General features: G+C 41.0%; 1 protein-coding gene across 8 annotated transcripts in view; it reads right to left on the bottom strand.

The window, feature by feature from the left end:
• Nucleotides 1-20,264, bottom strand: part of MAST4 (microtubule associated serine/threonine kinase family member 4) — a 567,949-nt gene that overhangs the window by 308,697 nt on the left and 238,988 nt on the right. The gene's annotated exons all lie outside the window — the stretch shown is intronic.

Below are 20,264 nucleotides of genomic sequence, written 5' to 3'. Positions count from 1 at the left end.
ACATTTTAAATCAACTATACTTCAAAAAAAAATTATTATTTAAAAGTCCAAAAAGGACACAAAAGAACTCAACCATCTGCTATGAATAGGATGCCAGAGTGAACAGACTATGCATGAAAACACCTTGATTCTGATATTTACTATTTTGGTAAGGTTGGTTCAGTCACTTTACTTCTTTGAAACTCAGTATTCTTAGCCAGAAGATGAAGAAATCAAGCTAGACTAAATCTAAGGTTTCACTCTTGGACTTGAAATTCTATGATCCTCTAATTCTAAGCACCTCAGGCATTAGCCGTTGAAGAAAAAGGAATTCTTTTTTTTTTTTTTTTTAAACAGAAAAGCTCTAACACTGGACCTTGGTGAAGTGTGAAAGGCAGTGAAAGGCGAATCAGGCAAATTCTTTACTTGGAACCCTGCGGTGAGTGCAGGGACAGGAATCTAGAATTTATCATTTTTCTTCTGGCTGATGTAACCACTATAAATAATTGCCTCATGCCGGTGAGGTAATATGCTTTCTGCCAAGGACCCAATTAACATCCGAACGGACCTTGAAAGAGTCTCCTTTATTTCACACATAGTTTTTATCAAATTATATTGATATTTCTTTTTTTAAACTTTCCATTCTGATTGTAAAAATAATAGATAAAATAGATTCACAAAAGGGTGACTCAAAAACACAAAGAATTAAAATCATGTGTAACCTTGCCCCTGGAGATAACAAACTTGATTGATCATTTACCACGTCTGACCATGTATTGGGGATCTAAGGGGGACAGGACAATTTTCTTAATCTCAAGAAGTTTACAGACACTGGGGGTGGAGAGAGACAAGGAGAATGGGGAATTATGATGAGGTCCGACAAGAGCTTAGGTAGGTGATGGGGACCTGCAGAGGCACACGTACCCCGGGCTTGGGGGTTTAGAAAGAAGAGTTACTGCTCTGGAAAAAAAAAAAATAAAAAAGTCCAAATAAACTAGAAAAAGGGAGAGGTGGATTGAATGAAAAAATGGGAAGAGTGGGCTTCCCTGGTGGCGCAGTGGTTGAGAGTCCGCCTGCCGATGCAGGGGATGCGGGTTTGTGCCCCGGTCCGGGAAGATCCCACATGCCGCGAAGCGGCTGGGCCCGTGAGCCATGGCTGCTGAGCCTGCGCGTCCGGAGCCTGTGCTCTGCAACTGGAGAGGCTACAGCGGTGAGAAGCCCGCGTACCGCAAAAAAAATAATAAAAATGGTAAGAGTAAAGGGAGATGGGGCAGGGAAGAGGAGAACAGGGAAGGGAAGCGGGGGAGGGAAGCAGGGTGGAGGAGGAGAGCGAGGCAGCCAAGGGAAGGGCAGGGAGAGACAGTCTGCTCCAGGCAGAGTGCAGAGGTGCTTCCCTGCTGAAAATGTGATAAGAGATTTGGGTTTCTGCTGCTTCCTCAGCCTCCCACTGGGGCAGGAAGCAGAATGGAGTAAATTGGGCAAAGTTAGACAGAACCCTCAAGAGCTCCATCAACTCTGCTTTATGGTCAACCTCTAGACCACAGAGGCCCAGTTTGGCTACATCACAATTCAAGGCTGCCCAAAAGAACCAAAAGGGAACCCAGAACAAGGACACTCCTATTTATCCCAATTACTTTCACTGAGTCACAGAGGTTTCCTATTTTGCAGAGGCTACCCACCCTCACCAAGATCTCACCACATCAACTCAGGATGTGAAAAGAACACGAAGCTGGGGTGGGCAGCATGAACTTCAACTGCCTCTACTCTAGGTGTCTGATGCAGCTTTCTGGTATGAGCACGCCAGCCACCCCAGCTGCCTGCACCATGTGCATAAATGCTGCAGCCACAGACATACGTGTGGCTTGGCAAGAGCACCTGCGGAATTGGATGTTCCATCGTAAGCACAAATCTGAGACTATTTCATAAAGTCTATGCCCCAAAGAGGAAAACTGGGAAGAAAAGATGGAAAAGAAATGGAGAATAAAAAATAATCATTAGCCAGGATTTCCTGATCCACACATCCTAATCCTCCCATAACTGCCTCTAATAGCCGACAGATGTGAACAATTATTTAGAGCAGAAATGAGAAAAGGCAATAAAGATATAAAGCTTTATGCTGACTTGCCACATCAGCTATCTATCACTGTCAAATCATTTAGTATAAAAATTATAATAGGGGTTCCCTGGTGGCACAGTGGTTGAGAATCTGCCTGCCAATGCAGGGGACAAGGGTTTGAGCCCTGGTCTGGGAAGATCCCACATGCCACGGAGCGGCTGGGCCCATGAGCCACAACTACTGAGCCTGCGCGTCTGGAGCCTGTGCTCCGCAACAAGAGATGCCGTGACAGTGAGAGGCCCGCGCACCGCGATGTAGAGTGGGCCCCGCTCACCGCAACTAGAGAAAGTCCTCGCACAGAAACGAAGACCCAACACACCCAAAAATAAATTTTAAAAAATAAAAAAATTATAATAACTTAGGCTAACTGATCATTGGTGAAGTCATGCCTAATAATTCTTTACTTGTTAAACAAACAAATACCTGTCTGCTTTTAAGAGGTTATCACAGTAAGAACACAAACATACTAATCCTTCAAAGACGAAAATATTTCATTTTTATTGTAAACGTCACTGAAATAAATTTTCATTTCTTAAGTATCATCTTCCTTGTGCATCTTCAAATCTCTTCATAAGCAAATTATATATTAAATCACATTTACATTGTAAAATGTCGAAAGTAAGACATCTTTGTAGAAGGAAAAAAAGCAAGATATTTCAGGGGAGAAACATACTAAATTTACTTTGTCATCAAAATAAAAATTTCTAAATACTGACAAGGAAAAATTGCTAACTTAAGCAAATGATAACTAAATAAAACCCACCAAATAATGAGGATGCTTTTCGTTCCAAGTAACAAACTACTCAATTCAAAGCAGCTTAAATAATATAAAAGAGTTACCCACTGGTGTGACTGAAGAGTCCAGTGAGAGGTTTTGTTTCAGACAATGTTTAATTCAGCAGCCTGAATCGAACGGTTAAGGACGTGGTTTCTTTGCATATTTTGGTCCTACTTTTCATGGTGCAGCCAATTTCCTAAAGCACACTTTCTTCATACACCCCAAGTAGTTTTAAGCTACCCCTGTGGCTATGTATTTCCTAATTAATGCCCAGCAAGAAAGAGCATCTTTGCCTCACCATTCCCAGTAAAGGGACAGAAGTTCACTCTGCTGTTCTCAGTTTAGGTCTCATGCCACACCTGCAATCACTATGGTCCGTGAGATGGAATATGCTGATTGGCCCAATCTACATCACATTCTCCAACATAGGGGCCTGAGTCAGCTTTTCCAAAACCCAATGCAAATCAGGGGCTGCTGAGAAGGAGCAAGGGAGGAATGGATGTCAGGGAGGTATTCAGCATGAGGGTACCTCGTCTTCTAACTCAGTAAGACCTCAATTTGGTTAAGTCATGCAGAACTATAGGATTCAATTCAAAATTATTTTCCCTAATAATATGAATAACTGTTCCTAGACACCCCTTTATCTCCATGAGCTCACTGGATGTCTTTCACCCTATGTTCCAAACAACTAAAATTACCTAACAACTAAAATTTAAAATCTTCCATCTTTTTTGCCTTATTCACTTCTCCCTGTTTATAAACAGGGTCTCCATACGTCAACTAGTTTATGAAATCCTTCCAGGATTCAAAAGAATGTTCCAGGGATTTTAAACCAGAATATACCTTTCTGATACAATGATGTACGTAATTTACAACTTACAATTATGGATTAGCTCTATTTTCTTTAGGAAGCAATTCATTAATCCCTAGCAACAAACCAGCAACACTTCCACAGACCAGGAGAGCCTACCTCTTAGAACACTGTACGTTATTTCACCCAGCCTGCCATGAATAAAATGCCCAGAACTGCTATCTAAGCCTACAGTTGCAAAAATACTATACAATATAGCGTTAGTTCCTCACAGCCACTGGAGAAGTATGGATGAATGGAACTCATTACTATTTCTATCCAGGTAAACACCTTAATATGGACACCCTACCACATGCATCTCTCGCCTTCCATGTTATCCTGGATACAACGTCTACTGAAGTTATCAGAGTAGATGAAAACTATACTTAGGCTGTCTTGCCCACCTCAGAGAAGCAAAAAAAAAAAAAAATCATAAGACGATTAAGAGTGTGGTCAAACCACCTAGGTTCAGTCTAGGCATCTTAGATTTGAAGCCAAGTTCTGCCACTTACTAACTTTAAGACCCAGAAACATTAGTTAACTGCCCAGTTTCCCCCTCTGAGAATTGAGGATAACAGTACCTTTTTCAAGGGGGTGATGTAGAAGTGAAATGAACTAATACATGTAAAGCACTTAGAATGGTACCTGGTAATGTGTATGACAATTACCATACCTCTTCTAAGAGCACCCTTGAAGTCCCAGCACAGAGTAGGACCCAACAAATACTGTGGACTGAATAAATCTTTTTTATTTATTAATTTGGTCCTTACAGTGTTCCTAAAGATGAACGACCATAATGGATCAAGGTTATTTTCTAGACTCTCCTTTTTTCTCATGCCCCATACTCTCACTGGGTGATTTCATCCATGGCTTCAGTAAACACCCATATGATAATGCCACATAGATCTCTATCTCCAGGCCATTTCTGTCCTTATCTCTCCAAGCTCTTACATAACCTTCTTGTCTACTAGACATCTCCCCTTGAGTTTCCTGAAACTTAACATGAGCAGAACAGAAATCACTGGCCAACTGCCATCACTGATGTCACGCCTCTGATAACCACATCGCTGGGTGTCTTGTTATGTGCTCCCATGGCATCCTACAGACTCACCCTCTTCGTCCAGCCAGCCAGCCAGCCAGCACCGACTATGTCACGGGTTAACTATCATAACACTTATCCCTCTGCATTTAATTGTCTAGTTATTAGCCTGCCTTCTCTACTTCTGGGTCATAAACTCCCAGAAGATAACAGGAATTAGATCTTGTTTGTCCTTGTAGCCCCAGCTTTACACAAATTAAAAACACATGGTAAATATCTGTTGGGTAAGTGACTGAATGTTCCCATGACACTGGTGCAATTATGAAGAGTTAAAACACTCCCTAAAGACTGTAAGTTAACTGCAGGAAGAGAAAAAGGTGCTAGAAGGATGTAGCCAATCACTGTTTACAGTGAAGAAATATAAAATTCAAAGATACGTTCTCAAATCAAATCAATATTCTTATACTATGTCCAAAGCAAGGCTGTTTTTAATTTAAAAAAAGGAAAGAAGATTAAATGTGTGTCTGAAGGTTTAAAAGGTCATAGTCCCTGAGAAAACCTGGGGAGGAAACTGAGGAAAGCAGAAACCAACAGCCCATAACCAACACACACACACACACACACACACACCCCTGACTGGGAGGCAGCTGCTAAAGATGAATGCCAGACTTCACACCAGTTTTCAGTCTAGAACAACTTAAGGAAAGCATCTGACAATGACGGGAAGGACTATTATAATGAAAGACACTCTACTGGTGCAGAGGCAGGAAATGATGCAGCCACTGTTCACCACCACCACTGCCCACCCCAGCATATCCACTGAAATGACTCTGAGGGCCTGGGGGGAAAAGGCTGAAAACTGAGATAACTCATCAAAGGAGGAAAGAGTTTCCAATCACAATAATGTGTGCAACTCTTTTCTGCACTAAGCATGGACACTGATATATACCCAAGCTCAATTTTGTGCCAAAATTCCCTTGAACGTTTGTTATTTTCCCAGAACAACTGACCCTCCTTGGAAATTACAGAACCTTCGAGAGCGCTAAGAGAACTAATAAAGTCCATTTTCCTATGGCTCCCAGAAGGCGACAGAAAGCTAAATTCTAACTATCACCAAAATTCCTCTATGAGGACACAGGCTTAACAAGGGACGGCGCATAAGCCTGGGTTCCTTCTCCCAGATGCAGTGCTGGACGGTCAGCCTCTCAGGCTTTGAAGGCTTTATCAGAAAAAGCTGGTGCTAGCACCCAGAGGCACTAGGCAGGAAGTTGGGTGGGAGGGCTCTGGATCTGGCTAGGAGAATCATTCTCTCCTGTGTCATCGGTAAAGTGACCACAACTTAGGAAAAAAGGGATTCTTGAAGTTATTAACTGTTCCAGGAAGGCTAAGATGTACAGCAGATCAAATGACAGAGTAACTGCCTTGCTGACACATAATATTCTTTTAAAGTACTTGAAAAATGAAAAGTAGTAGATGACTGCTTTGAAAATACAGGTGAATGGACAGCACAGAAAAGAGTTTCCCGTTTCAGGACCACCAGTGTGACAACTATCAAACAAAGAAAAAATGCTTTGACATCAGTGCTGTATCTCATGGAAGCCTTATAAGCAGCAGATACTACAGATTCAGGTTTTTCTGGGGAAAACACCATAAAGAGGTTTTGAGTTCTTACCCATTTATACAGAGTAGAGTTGAATAAAAACAGCTGGAGATAAGGCAATGACATAGGGGTATACATAAATGCATATACACAGACACACACAAGAACTCATTTTAAGTGTTGCATTTCAAATTATTTTGATTGGGTCAAGTGGTCTAGGCTAGTGTGGCACTAGAGGTACAAAGTCTCATTCATGAAATTTTAAATAATGGTGATAAGATTTATCTTGGGATACAAGCAGAACTTAAATGTATAGCACATGAATAATAGAATGTGCATGAATTTTGAATGTTTATTTTTCAGAAGAAAACAAAGAATTGCATGTGTGAATTCTTAGAGACTCGAAGTGTAGCCTGTATTTGCATTTCAATAGGTTGCAAGGAAAGCTCTGTGAAATTGGTCAGATGTATAGACTCTCATCTCTCCTCCACCCCAAATCAGTCAATTAGCTTCTGGAGAGAGGAGCAAACAGAAGCTAATATCCAGCAGCTCAAAACTTATTCCAGCTGATACAGATCAAAATAGATTCAAAGCAAGTGTGTTGAGGACACAGGTTTTCTATGGAACAAATTCTGGGTAAGAAGCATACGACGCCAGGAGCTAATGCTGTTGTGGTCAGAGAACACACACACGGAAATGAAATAGACACGGCCGTGCACAGCAAGAGAAGAAAACAGGCAAGTATCAGAAAACTGAGAGCCAACACATCAGAACGGTTTCCAGCAGGCAAAAAGTTAAGTTTAGCAAATTTCATCCATTTAAAACAAAGGCATTTTGGATGGCAGTTCTGCTACACTGATTAATATAAACGTGCTATAAACAAACCCCCCTGTCATTCACATTCCACCCCAATCCATGCACTCTAATGCTGTCTCTTCTAATTAGCATTTTTCAGTCCGCCCATCAAAAGCCTTTACTGACTCCACATTAGCTACTCCTTGCCCTTTATAAATCTCCTTATTTCAAAGGAGTTATTATTTTAATGCCCACAAGAGTAAAAGTATAATACACAGGTATTACATACGTGAACGATGTTATCAATATGTCTTTCGAATTGCAGCACTTTGGTTCCTTTCTTTTCTGAAAAGCTACTTTTACTAAGTACTGACTCGCCTAGCCATGGTTCCTGCTATGGGCTGATTGTGTCCTTCGACCCACACCCCACACAAATTCATATGTTGAATGCTGAAGCCCTAATATGATTGTATTTGGAGGTGGATATTTGGGAAATAATTAGGGTGAGACTAGGTCATGATGGGGGGGCCCTCATGATGGGATTAATGCCTTTATAAAAACAGGAAGAGACATGGGATCTCTCCACCAGGACGAGGGTTCTCATCAGATATGGAATCCATGACAGCCTGACCTTGGACTCCCAGCTTCCAGAGCTGTGAGAAACACATGTCCACTGTTTAAGCCTCCCACCATCTGTTGCTTTGTTAGAGCAGCCTCAACTGACTAAGATATTTGCCTACCTTTGCTGTAGTCCTCATAATAATCCTGCCAGGTAAGTGTTAGTACGTGCATGTGATAGAAAAGGAAACTAAGCCTCAGAAAGACTTTAACCTGCCCCAGAGTCACACAGCTAGGATGTGGCAAAGCCACACGGAGCAAAAGGCAAACAGAGGAGAAGGAAGGCTCAATTGTCTAGAAACACAGACACACACTATCTGCTTGACACTGTTCAAAGTAATTGACATGCATACATCTTATTTCTAGAATATTCCTGGGAGGTAAGTGATTTTCTCATTTTACTGATGACAAACCTAAAATGCAGAAGAGAGCCCAGGAGAGTAAAGCCAGCAGGTGATGGCTCAACATTCAAACAGAACTAAAAGCTTCAATGCCTCTGCTCTTAACCACACAACACAGGCTTGCCCTCTGTAAGAGGCATCTTTGTCACTGCAGTGCTCGGTAACAACCCACCACACAACTAGTGACTAACAACAATAACCATCTGCAGGTCTGCACGTAGAGACTATGGGTCTGTTGGGCTTGGCTTCTGGCTGCAGGATTATATAGGTCAGCTCCACCAGAGTTTATTCTGGGACCCAGGCTAAATGGGCAGGGACTACCCAGGGCGTGCTCCTCTCACAGTAGATCACCAAAGGGCAGGATGGCAAGGCCAACCACACAAGCATATTTCAAAAGCCTCTGCTTGTGACACATTCACTAACAGCTCAGCAAGACACGTAGCGGAGCCCAAAGTCAAGTGGGGGAAAGTATCCCTGCCGGCCATGAGGCCACTCCCTGGGCAAGGGAGTAAATGTCTCCTTCTATTCCAGAGAAGTGAAAACTTAAGAGCATAACTGAATCTATCACACGATCCAAATTCAATTTGTATTTATCATAATGCCTTTTGGTTTGGATTGCTAAACAGTTAATGGAAAATGAATCTATGAGCCTAACAATTTATATGTGGAATAAAGTTTTAATGGAAAAGTGTAAACAGTCAAATCAATGTATTATTCCATCTTCACCTTCATGACAATGCTAAAACTGAGACAAGAGGCAACTAGAAAATATAAAACGGTCAGTATCTCATAATGAAAAATATCACTATGATGAAGATCTTATAAAATGAAATATTTCTAGACCTAGCTGTTATCTCACTAACTTTGAGCACTAAGCTAAAAAAAAAAAAAAAAATCCATTAAAAAATACTTAACGTTTTCTACAATCATTTCTAGCTCACTGTAATACATTCTATTCTACCTCTAACTCCCCACGACTTTCCTGAGAGTTTCCATGTCCTCAACATACTAAATTACTAGACAGGAACTCATAAAATGCTGCAGCTAATAAAGTTAAGCTTGGATCTTCATTTGTTGCCAAAATGAAAAAAAAAAAAAAAAAGAAGTTCAGTAATCAATGTGATTTAATGCCTTTGTGTATACATACACAAATTGAAACCACTGTATCAGAAAATTGATAAAATTGTACATATGCCACGTGTCTTTCTTGGTCGAACCCTCCATCTTCAATTACGGATATTCCACTCAAATGGAACAAAAATCTTGCCTGGATTTGATGTAATCTCACTCAGGTTTTAAATTCACTCACTGTTTCAAGCAATATGGCACCAACCTCATCATCTTCATTTAAGAATGAGTTCCTTTTTCCATTACAGCCTCCAGTTTGAGATATTGCATTTTGCCTTCTCAAAACTGTATCGGAATGAAACTTGTAGGCAAGTTGTCAAAGTTGGAAGCAATTTGCAGAAATACACACACACACCCCTTCAAAATTGGATACATTATTTTCAAGGCCTGACACTAAACCATAAAACTACTTTGCTCTCTATGTAATTTTAACCAGTCCTGCAAAATAAGTGTTAAAATACACATTATGGTAATTCTTTTTTTTTGTTATTTTTTAACATCTTTATGGGAGTATAATTGCTTTTACAACGTTGTGTTAGTTTCTGCTGTATAACAAAGTGAATCAGCTACATGTATACATATATCCCCATATCTCCTCCCTCTTGCATCTCCCTCCCTCCCACCCTCCCTATCCCGCCCCTCTAGGTGGTCACAAAGCACCGAACTGATCTCCCTGTGCTATGTGGCTGCTTCCAACTAGCTATTTTACACTTGGTAGTGTATATATGTCAATGCTACTCTCCCACTTTGTCCCAGCTTACCCTTCCCCCTCCCCGTGTCCTCAAGTCCATTCTCTACATCTGCGTCTTTATTCCTGTCCTGCCCCTAGCTTCTTCAGAACCTTTTTTTTGTTTTTAGATTCCATATGTATGTGTTAGCATATGGTATTGTTTTTCTCTTTCTGACTGACTTCACTCTGTATGACAGACTCAAGGTCCATCGGTAATTCTTGAAAACTATTCTAATGGAAATCTATTACTTTGAGAGAAATTGTGTTCTCTCTTTATTCACAGTCTAGTTCAATAAATTATTTAAAGGGAATGAATTCAGAATCTATATCCAGACTTGACCTCTCTTGGGAAGTTTCAGCCCATACATCCAGCTGCTTACTGAGCATCTCCATCTGAAAGCTTCCACAGGTGCTGCAAACTCAAGATGCATAGAACCAAGTAATCACCTCGCCATCCACGTTATTGTTATTTCTTGCTCTCATTTGTTTCTTGTTATGCCTGAAACCTGGGAGTCACCTCCAGCTCCTTCCATTTCCTTTCTCAACCATCCCAACAGGTCATCAAGTCCTATTAATGGTACCTACAGTTGCCTTTTCTCTACTTCCACTGCCAACATCTCAGTCCAGCAGCAGCATCTCTTACCTCCCCATTTCTAACCTCCTAGCTGTTCTTGTCTTCTTCCCAGGCATTATTCATTAGCGGTTGACAGTCGGTAAAGTATTTCTGTGCCCTAAGTGAAATCTTTCAGTGGCTTCCTACTGTTTAAAGTCCAAACCCTTCAATATGGTGGTATCCTTGGGACTCTGCTCATCACTTCCTGCTTCCCACATGCACTGTTTGCAGCACCTTGAAAAGGACACACCCTGTGTGGCCACCACACCTTTGCACATGCAGCTGTGTCCCCACCCTTCTCGCCTAGTCAGTACTTGTTCATCCAGCATCATCTGGCAGAAATAGCCCCATCTCCACAAAGCCTTCCCAGCCTCCTACAGCACAGCGGGGCACCAGCCACCTCCAGTGCCCATGCATTGTGACCGACAGGGGTTACGGTACTTGCTGTTGCAGAAACTGCTGTCTCCCCGACCACACTATAAACCCCTCACAGGTCAGTACCAGACTCCACTCATTTCTGGACTGCTAGAGCCTGGGATAAAAGTGCAAGAGTGTAGATTTAAGACACAACACTCAGTCCTCTGACACAAACCTGTTCAATATATACTGCTGCTGCTATTATTTATTATTATTACACATTAATTGAAAGAAAGGCAGAGAATGGAGGTTTTTTTCGTGACTGCCTGAATCAAAACACAATCTAAGTAAAATTGCAAGTGTTTTGAGAACTCAAGCATGTACCTTACTGAAGAGTATCTATGATAAGGGTTCCAAATCACAGGTGTTTGTTGTCTTTAACATTAGAACATTTCAAGGTGCAAAGCAACTGTCTTACCACGCCCTGGAGGTAGTTTCGTAAGGCAAACCATGGGTGCCAGCGATTTAAAAAATGTAAAACGGCACCTGGACACTGCCAGTGCCCTGGGTCCTTTCGGGGTAAAGGTCTAGGGCTCCCTCCAGCCACACCACTGTAAGAACAGTTCCCCAAGGTGGGTTAGTTAATGGTTTGAGCTCTCGCATTACTACCTTTGCCATTATTTGGGAAGTCAAGAAACAAATGCAATGGGTATACATCCCCTTCATGCACCTCTCCATAAAAATAAAACCCAGTCTCACTGGAAGAAAGAAGGCAAAGCTGTTTAACACACCTGTTAAAGGTTGTCAAACCTTACATTTGGGGATACAGAAGTGGTATGTGCCGTGACTTAGGTGTTCCTTGGACACGTGATCCCCCTAGGAGCAGTGGGTCTCAAGCCTGGCTACACACCACCAAGAGACTGACGTGGATTGCTTCGAGGCCCTAGGCTTTAGAGAGCTCTCCAGGTGATTCAAAAGGGCAGCCTCATTGAACTGCTGGCCTAAGGTTTGGAGTGAGGCATCCCATGGAACTGATTTACCTTCCTCAATGCCAAAAGGATGCACAAGATAAAAAACAGCTTTAAGAGCCTTTCATTGATGGTACTGAGTGGTATAAAGTTTTCTTTTCTTAGACAATGAAACAAAAAAATTAAAAATTGGCCACCGGGGCTTCCCTGGTGGCGCAGTGGTTGAGAGTCCCCCTGCCGATGCAGGGGACACGGGTTTGTGCCCCGGTCCGGGAGGATCCCACATGCCGTGGAGCGGCTGGGCCCGTGAGCCATGGCCGCTGAGCCTGCGCGTCCGGAGCCTGTGCTCCGCAACGGGAGAGGCCACAACAGTGAGAGGCCCGCGTATCGCAAAAAAAAAAAAAAAAAAAAGTAATACATGCTCACTATAGAAGAGTTCAAGCAAAAAATTCTTATGGTGCCACAATCAAGATATACTAAATTAACATTTTAGTGCAGTTTCTTGCTATTAGTTTAGATGATGACAATGAAGAAAAAGAAAATAGGTCCTTAATAAATGTTAGATATGATGGATATTTTTTAGCCTTTTCATACCGCACTTTGATTCATTCTCAGTAATTCTGCAAATAAGTGTATTTTACCAGTGAGGAATTAACCAGCCTGGGCAACCCCATACAGCTTAGTGGCAAAGATGGTCTTAACTACTCCAAAACCCACACAGGCTCTTTCCTTCCATCCCACAGGGCTATCCTACACACGCGCACAGGCGCACACACACACACTTTTATAGAATTGTACATGCATTATGTACACAGATTAGTAACCTGTTCTTTTCCTTGCCATTACTGTCAAGCTTTTGCCCATATCATCAAATATTTGTCAGAAGCATGATTTTAATGGCAATAGTGTCTTCTAACACGTGTGTTTCACAAGTTGGATGCCAATCTCCATGCTTTGGGTTACTTCCAAGACAAATGTATGATTTCTAGGACACTTTAAAAATCTATCATGGGACTTCCCCGGTGGTCCAGTGGTTAAGACTCCACATTTCCACTCCAGGGGGTGAGGGTTTGATCTCTGGTCAGGAAACTAAGATCCCACATGCCACACCATGCAGCCAACATTTTTTTTTAAATTTTAAAAAATACACGATTTTATAAAAAAAAATAATAAAAATCTATTGTTACTCATAATTTATTTAAAATGTAAGTTTCAAATAAATTCCAACACCCTATTTGATTTCATTAGACTCTGGTGCCAACAATAAAATTATTGATCCCTGCTTGCATATTGATCTTTGTAAGTTCATGTAATTCTTGATTTTTGTATTTTATCTAGTTTATTGATTATTTGGTCTTTCAGTCTTTTTTTCTTGTTTTCTGACATTATTCATTATTCACTGTGTTTCAAATGCAACGTTATTAAATTTTTAGGTCTTACCTACTTTGAGAAATCTATTCAGGCAACGTAAAACTTTCAAAAGCTATGATAAATGAAACCACATAATTCTTAAAAAGAAGGAACTAAGAGCTAAACAGTGAAGAAGTGGTGGCTCATTTTATCTACAAACTATTGCAACTGAGTATGAAACCCTGTCCTGATCGGCTAAGACAAAAATGAAGACCAAGCCAGCTCTCATTATCTGATTAAAAGAAGCAAACTTGTTCACCTAGAGAGGAAGAAACTTTCTGAGTACTGAACTCGAAGCAAATTTATCATGTGGGCGTAATACAGAATAAGAGACAATGCACAACATAATGGATAAGGCTTCAAGGGGAGTTTTACAGAAAGTGCAAAGATGTTCACTCAGAGCCATTTCTTTTAGAACCCCCAATAAAAGCCAAGGACATAATGTCAAGTTGTAATTCGGATGGACAGTCTACGTGTGATAGGACCTGCCGGAGGGCGGAGCTCAGGGAATCCTGGAGATGAATGGTAAGAGGTCTCTTGGGCTATTGCTCTCAGCCGTCACTTCTCAGCCAGGGTCTGCAGAGCAGAGCGATTCAAAATTGAGATTGTTTGCAGGACCGGAAGTGCAGGCATGCTGCATGACTGATTCAAAGGAGACCCACGTGCTTCAGTGGAAGGGGAAGGACTAATATTTTCCCAGGAGGATTAAGAGCCTGGTTGGAAAGACATCATTACACAAAAGTCGGAAACGGTTGGGGGCCATGACTTTTCAAAAAAAGCAGCTCTGAATCTGTTCAAATGCTTGAATTCGGTTCAGGCCCCAGAGATCTGTGCCTATGAAAGTTGAACACTGTCTTTGGCTGGCAACTGCTAAGAGCAAGGGGCAGTAAAACACATGCTTGCTATAAGCATGCTGCATGTACTTCCACTGCCCATCCAGATGTACTCTCCACCCTATACTGGGCCTTGGTGTTTGGATGCATGGACCACGCACGGCTGGGGCTCCTGTGCCCCTCTGGTTTCTGTTGGGTTTCGCTAACAGGGAGCACCAGAAAGAGTGCAGAAGGAACGAGAAAAATAAGGCTGAGATGTCCCCGTCCACCTCCGTGCAGAGTCACTTCGGCCTGCGTCCCTCACCTACGGTACCTGTCACCTGCCTTCTCCATCTCCAGGTTCTATAACCGTTCCCTCCCTCGCTCCTTCAGGCCTAGTGAAGGTAATGGCTCCCTGTGGCTTCCAGCCCCTTAAACTATCCCTATACCCTGCCCACACCTTTTAAAGCATCCCTTTTATAAACTCCCCTCAAATTATCCAATTCATGCTCACCATCCTTTTACTGCCTAAGCCCCACCTGATACCCACGTTTTTGTTTTTTTTTTGTTTTTTTTTTTTTGCGGTACGCGGGCCTCTCACTGTTGTGGCCTCTCCCGTTGCGGAGCACAGGCTCCGGACGCGCAGGCTCAGCGGCCATGGCTCACGGGCCCAGCCGCTCCGCGGCATGTGGGATCTTCCCGGACTGGGGCACGAACCCGCGTCCCCTGCATCAGCAGGCGGACTCTCAACCACTGCGCCACCAGGGAAGCCCCCCACATTTAATTATTTAAAATCACACTATGCAAGGCTCTGTGCCGATCCAGAGGGCAGTGAACTAAGGTTAACTGAGTAAGTACTACATGCTAGAGGCTGTGCTAAAGGTTTACAACTGCTTTCAATCTTTAAGCATGTACTATCTCCATTTTACAGCTGTGGACACAGAGATCAGAGTGGTTAAGAAACTCATCTGAAGTTACAGAGCTACTCATTGTCACTGGACACTGATCCTCAATGCGTCTGCAGTTTCATTATAAGACACTCAAATCAAATAATTTTAAAATAATGTATCACGCAATAGGATTAGGTGTGCAAGTAAGTAAAATAGACAATGACTATTATAAAATTCAGAATGGAACATAGTAATTATGGAAAATTTCAGGAAAGAATTATAGTTTACTTTGGTCCCTAATGAGCAGGGAGAATTGGAGAAAATAAGGAAAGGATATTGTAGGTAAAGGGGATACATCAAGTCTGGAGAGGGGTGATGGAACGGGGTTTTGGAAGGCAAAGAGTTGGAAATGAGACCAGAAAAGTAGACTGAGCTAAATCAGAGAGAGTCAGGTGCGTTTTTACTCTATCCTTGAGCAGATGATGCAAAGTCATGTGGGGATTTTAAACCAGGGATTGATGTGGGGACCTACAGCGACAAGCGGGATGGAATGGAGAAGGACCTGGACCCAGGGGTACCAGACAATACAGAAATTTAGGTGTGAAAGAGGCTGCCTAGACTCTAGAAGTATTTTTAATGTAGAACTGACAGGGGTTGGTGACTGCAGGCATGAGACGGAGAAGTCAAAGGTGGGAAAAGGGATGACCTGGAGAATAGGTATTGCCTTGACCGAAATACAGAGACGACAATTTTCTGGTTTATTAACAGCTGTACCAGAGAATGAGAAGGTGCAAAAGAAGAGCTAGTATGCAAACTTGTTTATTTGACGTTGTTTTTAAAAAAAAGTTTGTTATGAAAACAATTCTTAGAGTAGAAAATAGAAATTTGAGTGAACATAAGATTTTAAGGGCACCCCATCCTTACCCCTTTGTGGATCAGGAAACTAAAACTACAGTATTCTATCTCTATTTCAGAGGCAGAAATTCAACTCCTTCAATGGATAAGAAACACCACTTGGATATGACCACGACTGGTCTCATTGGTTAGGTACTCATCACTACCAAAAGTTCATGTACCATTTTGATTCTTTCTGTCCCAAAGTCATCTCTGTGCCTTTCTGGAACCTCTGGAGATCAAAAGTACCTTATCCCAAAGTGTAATTATCATAAGTATTTCTATTATAATCCTCTAACTAGACTTCTTTCCTGTAACCACCCAGAGTCCTCAAATGATAGGAACCAGGGTAACACTCCCACGTAACGATCCTGCTATTAAGCTCAGCTGAGTGTAAACACATCCGCAAGCACATTAAAGTTAACACAGAAGAAACACTGAGACATTGTGACTGGAATAACCTACATCCAAGCACTGCTGACACCCAGTCAGAATGTAAGAGTCCACCTGCTTCTCTGTTTTCTAAAACTGAATTCCAGACCAAGGGCAGGGGAAAATCAGAGCCTAGGCCGAGGTAAGAATGTTAGGTTTTTGTTGTTGTTTCAAATAAGGTTGGGGGATGAGATCAGGTATAGGGGAAAGAGAAGCAAACAAAACAAAAACCTAAACACCAATCTAGAAATCTAAATTATAAATATTTAGTTGGTAACCTCATCATATCTGAAAAAAAATTTTTTTTAACATTCCAGCTGCATGTTACAGTGGACTAAAATGGTAATATTTAATTGGAGAGGGGAGAAATCAACAGAAGATGCTACCAAGCAAAGGAAAGCACAAGAGAATGGCAGGAAAGGAATCATAGGAGGCCTCTCTGAGATGCCCCTCCCTCTTTTAGTGCCTTCTTCCTGCTTTAATGATGCCCGTTGTTCATTTTCCTCCAGCCTTGGGATGTATCACATTAGGGATAGGGACACTTTCATTAAAACAAATAAAAGGGAAACACATAACGGAAATCACTGAAACAATTTCCCTGACAGTTAAAAAATATGACCCCTGTTTAAGGGATATTAGGCCCGAAAGGAGCCAGTTATCCTTTGACGAATTAGACCTGTCTAGAAATTCAAATTGCCCCAAGTCCAAAGTCTGCCCAAGCCCATCCATCCGTCAGAATTTCCCAAGTTTGGAGATGCAATCTGAAAAGTTTTCCAGATTCTAACAGGGGAAGCCATTGGGACCTCTTTCTCTCATTCTCATTTCAAAGGCAGTGATTGAAGTGCTATCAGTAGTACTGGAAATATTAATACAGTCCACAGAAAAGATGGAAACGTGCAGTCACTTAAGATGAACAACTAACTTGTGTTGCAATTTTATGAGGTAGTCATGCCTTGAGAATATGTTCTGACTAAAAATCATTTTTCAAAGTCCAAATTTTAAAACCACCACTAGTAGCCTGTGTTTTAAGAGCTAGAGGTACTGAAATTCTAAAAATAAGTTCTAAACACACACTGCATTATTCTATACTAAACACGTTCTGAATTATTGCAAAATTAAATTTTAGAGAATTATAATATGCGTATGCTCCATATTTTTGACACAAGGCTTTAAGTTATTTAAAAAACGGATCTGGGCTTCCCTGGTGGCGCAGTGGTTGAGAGTCCGCCTGCCGATGCAGGGGACACAGGTTCGTGTCCCGGTCCAGGAAGATCCCACGTGCCGTGGAGCGGCTGGGCCTGTGAGCCATGGCCGCTGAGCCTGTGCGTCCGGAGCCTGTGCTCCGCAACGGGAGAGGCCACAACAGTGAGAGGCCCGTGTAACGCCAAAAAAAAAACCAACAACAACAACAAAAAAACAGATCTGTTCCTGTTCTAAGCATCTAACACTAAGCATCTATTCAGTGTAACAGGCCAATAGACTCTTATTATTAGATAATATATTCTGTCATAATGACCCCTGTAAATAATGCTAACTGTCTTTATTGGTGATTCTTCTAACTTAAAATTAAATTCAAACAACAAATATGGAATAAAAACATAACTATTTCATCTGACTAGTAATGATATGGCATGCTATAAAGAACAGAAATCATCTTTGCTCTCAACAACGTAATACTTATTGAGGACCTTCTATATTCTAGTGTATTTATTACATGGCCTTTAACTTTAAAAAATTCAGTTATGTCTATCTCCCATGTAGTATACTCAAAAGTCACATTACAGCATGCATTTTACAGAAGAATAAACAGACACCAAGAGGGTATGTGAGTTGCTCAAGATTACCTAGCAACACAGTCAGAATCTGTCATACAAAAGTGTAAGTTTCAGCCTAGGTTCACTACAGGATGCCTCATTTACATGTTGAAATGTTTCATATACAGTAGTATGTATTTGTAAACTAACTTAAGTTCTAAATTCACTAGGTGGCGTTGCTCTTAAGAACTCTACAGTGACATCATTTGTAATACAAATGTATACTTACACCTTGTATTTTGTAAGTAGTTTCCTAATATTGGAATTTCTGAAAACAGCTACTCTGTATGTGCAATGCCTTTTAAAAAAAATACTGGATATAATGGGAGTAAAAGAATAATAGGCTTTGTTTAAGCCAAAATAAAGTAACTGAGGTGGCAGAACTTTTATGCACTGTTATGTGCTATTTCTCACAATGTGGAGAGTTTTATTTCATTTACAGTAGAAAGCAGACATTCTTTATTATATAGTAGAATATGGCAGGTGTAGTAAAAGTAGGTTAAGTACAACGAAGATCTAACAGTCTAAGTACTATATTAACTAGCAATGTTTCCTTTGTTTTGTTGCAAATCTTAGAAAATAGCTTCATTATTTTAAATAGGCACAATAATGATTTCTTTATTTCTAAAATTAAAAGTTCTATGAAATCTATACCCCTCAAAAGCACCATATATCTCAATCATATCCTCTGAAGTTGTGATGATATGTATTACAGAAATAAACCACAAAAAAGAGTTTCTTAACAAAAACACATTTTAAATTATCTAAAATGAATTAAAGGAAAGAGAAAACTCTCAGCATCAACATAGTAATAATCTGAACCATTAGGAGTTTAATAGAGTTTATCATCTTTTTAACAAAGAGCCTTTCCATATTTAACCAGCGACCCCAGAGAGGACGTGGACCCACACAAACAGCTGTGCATTACCAGAACTTCATAGATGTGATGCAAACAAAGAAAAGGAAATCCACAGCAGTGACTAACCACACTGTACATTCAAAACAATGACCACACTGAAAATCATTAGAGTCAGTCTGTTTACTTAGGTTTGGAACAATAGATGACATTTAACCCCAACTTTTTTAATCCCTCTTTTGTTTACCTACAAATAATCCTTTAGTTTATCTATAATATTACTATAATATTAGAATAATATGAATAGTATTAGTAATTGACATTTAAAACAAAAAGCAGACAGCTAGCCCAGCTGTGAGTCAAAGACAATTAAGGAGTATCTGAAACATTTCTACATGTGCCGTATATTCGGTCTTCCCAAGCACTTTTTTTTTAATCTCAAAAATAATGAATGAGAGTTTAACAATGGCTAATGATTAGAGTCTTTCACAGAGAAAACTACCACTTACACACAGGAAAAAAGAGTTATCAAGGAGTTAAAGGTACTAATTTTGAACATACTCACATTTTGGCTTCCTGAAACTTACAAACGGCCAAGCAGATGTTTTTTCCAAGTTTTCTGATCTGCCAAGTTTTAACTTGGAATACATTTGTATACTGAAGTCACAGTAATTAAATTAGAGAAATTTGGGCACAAAAAGCAAGGCAGTAAGACACATATCTTTCCTCATCTCAACATAAACAAATTACAGGGAACTTTGATTGAGCTGCCAGCAGAAACTTTCATCTCACTGACAGGAGGAAACCTCCCAGCAGCTGCACACATCTGCAAGGCGATCAGATAGATGCTGCGGAGCCCGACACAAAACTGAGTCCCGTGTTCCCAGAACTGAACAGAGTTGCTACCCTTGACAGACTTCCCAGACTTCTGACAGAATGCCCAACCGGCTCATCAGATGTCACTGCCAGCCACGATTTAACTATTCTTGAACAACCAGCAGAAAAAAATAAACAACCAACAAAGTCTCAAACTAAAAGTCATATCTATTGTCTCTGACAAAAGAGCCTTTCTCGTTGAACCCTGTGACGGGTCACTTAGCTCTGTAACTAGAGACTTAGCGTATTCACGTTGCTAAGAACTGTGCACGTATTTGTGCCCAGTAAAGGAATGAAAAGGGAACTTT

This window comes from Globicephala melas, chromosome 3 (assembly GCF_963455315.2).
Source record: "Globicephala melas chromosome 3, mGloMel1.2, whole genome shotgun sequence".
Taxonomy (NCBI): Eukaryota; Metazoa; Chordata; class Mammalia; order Artiodactyla; family Delphinidae; genus Globicephala; species Globicephala melas.
The sequence above is the reverse complement of the archived record's forward strand: the minus strand, read 5'-3'. Positions and strand labels throughout refer to the sequence as shown.